Source organism: Lampetra fluviatilis, chromosome 3, assembly GCF_964198595.1.
Source record: "Lampetra fluviatilis chromosome 3, kcLamFluv1.1, whole genome shotgun sequence".
NCBI classification, from domain to species: Eukaryota; Metazoa; Chordata; class Hyperoartia; order Petromyzontiformes; family Petromyzontidae; genus Lampetra; species Lampetra fluviatilis.
This window is the reverse complement of record NC_136277.1, coordinates 35107613-35112527: the sequence shown is the minus strand read 5'-3', so window position 1 is coordinate 35112527 and position 4915 is coordinate 35107613.

Genomic DNA, 4915 nt, shown 5'->3' with positions numbered 1-4915 from the left:
CTTCATCAGCAGGCGCGTGCACGCGGCTCCATAAATCATCCAATTAGACGCGCGCGCGCCGCGCCTCAACAGGTGAGCATCATCCCAACGCATCCGCCACGCGGCGCGCGCGACACCCCCCCCCCCCGCCTTCTCCCCCCCCCCGCCTTCTCCCCCCCCCCGCCTTCTCCCCCCCCCCGCCTTATTCTCCCCCCCCCCCGTCGCCACCCCCCCGCCATCTCCCCCCCCGCCTTCTTCCCCCCGCGCCTCCCCCCCCCTCGCCTTCTCCCCCCCCGCCTTCCCCCCCCCCCACCTTCTCCCCCCCCCCGCCTCCCCCCCCCGCCTTCTCCCCCCCCCTCCTCCTCCCCCCCCGCCTTCTCCCCCCCCCGTCGCCACCCCCAACAGTGCGTTGCGATCACGGCGGCGAAGAATCAGCGGGAAGAGGAGGTGACCCCGACCCCCTCGTTTCACACCCAGGTGTGCGAGGAGCTGCCCCCCCCTCCGGCCTTCCTCCTCCCCCCTCCCCTCAACACCTTCTCTCCACCCCCCACCTCCACCCCCTTGCCCCCCCCCCCCCCCGCGAGTGAACACAGCGGCGGCATCGATCCCGGGCTCGCGGGCTCGCGGGCCGTCCTTGAGGCGCGCGCGCTCCCAATCAATCTGCCAGCTAATCAAGGCGCTAATTGCTGATGCATACTGATTAGCATGCCCGGCGCTCCCGCGGGGCGCGCGCGCGCCCGGCGCTGCGCCTGCGCGTGTGTTCCCGCATATTCATGGCGCCTCCAACACGGGCGGGGGGGGCATGACAGCGCGGAGGAGGCGAGGGTGGAAGAGAGAGACAGAGAGAGGGAGGAGAGCGAGAGATGCGCGAGAGAGAATGGAGAGTGGGGGCAGAGGGACGGGAGAGAGCGCCGAGAGGAATAGAGAAAGGGGGAGGAAGGGGGTAGTGAGGGTGAGGGAGGAGATAATGGCGAGCCGTGGGAGAGGGCGGTGTGAGATAGACAAGGGAGAGCGAGTGGAGAGGGAGAGCGAGTGGAGAGCGAGACGGGAGGGAGACGGGAGGGTGGGCAGTGCTTATTGTTGCCGCAAGTTCTGTGTTTGGTGAGTGGGTGGTGAGCGAGTGGTGAATGGGTGGGTGATGTGTAGAGTGGTGAGTGAGTGGCGAGTGAGTGGTGAGTGAGTGGTGAGCGAATGGTGTGTGTGGTGAGTGGGTTGGTCAGTGGGTGGATGATCTGTGAGTGGTGAGTAAGTGGTGAGTGGGTGGTGAGCGAATGGTGTGTGTGTTCAGTGGGTGGGTGATGTGTGAGTGAGTGGTGAGTGAGTGGTGAGCGAATGGTGTGTGTGTGAGTGTGTGGTCAGTGGGTGATGTGTGAGTGAGTGGTGAGTGAGTGAGTGGTGAGTGAATGGTGAGTAGGTGGGTGATGTGTGAGTGGTGAGTGAGTGGTGAGTGAGTGGTGAGCATGTACGCCCTCCGCTGTGTGTGAATTGTCCGCGTGCCCGCGAGCTCGGCATTGGAGCCTCGTGTAATCCATCAGCCGAGACAGCTCCGGGCAGGGAGCGGGGGAGGGAGGGAAGCCAGGGTTTTGGGGGGCACAAGGGAGTGGGGTGGAGAGAGGCGGGGGGGGGGTAGAGCTCCCTGCACAACCCACCCCGCACCCCGCTCCTCCACGGTTCCAAGATTCGGGTTGAACCCGTAACAGGGCGAGGGGGGCGAGGGGGGGCTGTGAGGTGTCAGCGCGTCAGTTACCGCCCCCCCTCGCCCACAAATGTACCCCCGACCCACACGGCAATCAACCACGCAGCAAATACATACACATGCATGTCACACACAGCACATACATACACATGCATGTCACACACAGCACATACATACACATGCATGTCACACACAGCACATGTGTGCACATGCATGTCACACACAGCACATGTCACACACAGCACATGTGTGTAACATGCATGTCACACACCGCACATGTGTGTAACATGCATGTCACACACAGCACATGTGTGCACATGCATGTCACACACGGCAACGTTGACATTCTGGGAGATGGCAAGGCCATGGGAAGGAAGGCCTCACCTCACAGTCGATGTATCGTGGCTCGCGATGCGCTCACACGGACGTGGATCTGCAGGGACGCGACGCGTCGTGGACACGAGCGCACTCAGTCACGTGACACGAGCGATGTCGATGTCGGTGCACGCACAGAGACACACACAGGAGCGCGCTACACGGAGGCCACATAGACACACAAGTACACGCTCGTGTTCGCACACGGAAGGCCGGCACGGCACACGAGGGGGTGGTGTGGCCAACACCACGCCCGACCGCCTTTATCTCCCCAGTGCTGATGTTTACACACCGTTACCAGGTACACATATGAGGGTAAGTCGACCTCGGGGTTCGTATAACTCGCCACTGATATTGGGTCGCTGGGTTCGTAGCGCAGTGCGCTAACCACTGCGCCACCGCTCCACACTGCCATTCCCCCACACGCACGCGAACACACGCCAACACGCGTACACGCAAATGTCCACGCTCGCACGCGCACTGTGTAAACACTTCACCTGGTTAAGCATAAATCAAACTGGAATTTCCATTCAGTGACAGAAAGTGCCGCGTTTTTATTTCGTGTTCATCCGGCGGCGGCTGCTGCTGCTGCCGCAGCTTCTACGCGAGACCATGCAGAGGAGGGTGTAGAGACGAAGGCAAAGATCCCCCGCATAGCCTTCAACTCACGATTGGGGCAAGTGCTGTTAGCGAGCACCTATGGAGGCCGGCACGACACACGAGGGGGTGGGTGGCCAACACCACGACCGACCGCCTTTGTCTCCCTAGTGGCGATGTTTACACACCGCACCAGGTACTCATTTGAGGCTGAGTCGACCTAGGGGAGGCTCAGGACCGGTTCAGATCATCGTCACTGGTGTTGGCCGTGAGCGGGAATCGCTCCCCGCTCTTTGTCTAGAGGCAGGCACACACAGGCACGGACACACGGAGTGAGTCGTAGCCACACACACGAAGACAGATACCTCGCTACAAGGTACCGTTTCAGAGGTAACGTTACACAAACTGATTTCATCGCTCCATCTCCTCTCGGACGAGCCGCGACGGCTCCGTGATAATGCTCGGCCATCACCATCAGCACCATCTCCACTCCCAGGCCCGGCACCTCATGACCAGCAGTCTGTGTGATGGCAGGAGCGCTTCTCCTCAATCTCCACAACCTCCCCCCCCTCTCTTCCTGCTGCCCTCGTCGCTTCTGGTACCAACTCGGAGGCGCTCCCACGCTCACGAACAAGTATCCGTCCGTCCGGCATCTGCAAGAAGACTCGACGTGATTCGCCCACTCCCCGTTCCTCTGGAATCCTACCCTCGGTCACGCGCCATTCCCCTCCCTCCTTCCCCCCGAATGCACACGGGGACCTGGGTCGAGCACTCCCGCGGTCATCACCAAGAGAGGTAATGGTGGGATGTCATTCCTCACTCGATATCGCCCGCAACTATGCGAGGCTGATTCGGAATAGGGTTTTGTCGGCGTAAGGTACTACCACTAGACGACAATGTACATGGGTAGGCCTATTGATGGCAATAATAAACTGTTTTTTCACATTATATAACGATAATTATATTTACAAGTAATAAAACACAGACACAGGTTTATACAACTAATATTGCAGGATGTCAAACTGATTAAGGGAACGGCGTTCCGGACAGTCGAGCGCTGTTCGAGCCCTGGGCGTGCGGCTGTTTGCACCGCGACGACTGCGCTCCGGCGATGATTCATCCCGGAGATGATCCTGCAGCGTTGGGATGGAGAACGATGGCATCCAGAAGCGCTGCTTGGGCCAATTCGCGTGGGAGGAGGAACCTGAAGAACCCAGAGGGACCTCAGAGCGGCGCTGCTGAATACGACGAGACAGAGCCGCTCTGTCGACTCGTGGCACGCGGGTCTCTGTGCCGATGGGAATGCGGATCGAAGCGCATCTCGCCTGGCACAATGGCCGCGCTGACGTCATCGCTAGCCGCTCATTGGCTACTGACGCCGCAGACACCGCGCGTCTGTGACGATAGTGGAGGTAGCTGAGTGTTGAGTAGCTGAGAGTGGAGTAGCTGAGTGGAGTAGCTGAGTGGAGTAGCTGAGTGTTGAGTAGCTGAGTGTGGAGTAGCTGAGTGTGGAGTAGCTGAGTGGAGTAGCTGAGTGTTGAGTAGCTGAGTGGAGTAGCTGAGTGTGGAGTAGCTGAGTGTGGAGTAGCTGAGTGTGGAGTAGCTGAGTGGAGTAGCTGAGTGTTGAGTAGCTGAGTGGAGTAGCTGAGTGTGGAGTAGCTGAGTGTGGAGTAGCTGAGTGTGGAGTAGCTGAGTGTGGAGTAGCTGAATGTGGAGTAGCTGAGTGGAGTAGCTGAGAGTGGAGTAGCTGAGTGTGGAGTAGCTGAGTGTGGAGTAGCTGAGTGTGGAGTAGCTGAGTGTGGAGTAGCTGAGAGTGGAGTAGCTGAGTGTGGAGTAGCTGAGTGTGGAGTAGCTGAGTGTGGAGTAGCTGAGTGTGGAGTAGCTGAGTGTGGAGTAGCTGAGTATGGAGTAGCTGAGTGTTGAGTAGCTGAGTGTGGAGTAGCTGAATGTGGAGTAGCTGAGTGGAGTAGCTGAGAGTGGAGTAGCTGAGTGTGGAGTAGCTGAGAGTGGAGTAGCTGAGAGTGGAGTAGCTGAGAGTGGAGTAGCTGAGAGTGGAGTAGCTGAGTGGAGTAGCTGAGTGTGGAGTAGCTGAGAGTGGAGTAGCTGAGTGTGGAGTAGCTGAGAGTGGAGTAGCTGAGTGGAGTAGCTGAATGTGGAGTAGCTGAGTGGAGTAGCTGAGAGTGGAGTAGCTGAGTGTGGAGTAGCTGAGAGTGGAGTAGCTGAGTGGAGTAGCTGAGTGTGGAGTAGCTGAGTGTGGAGTAGCTGAGT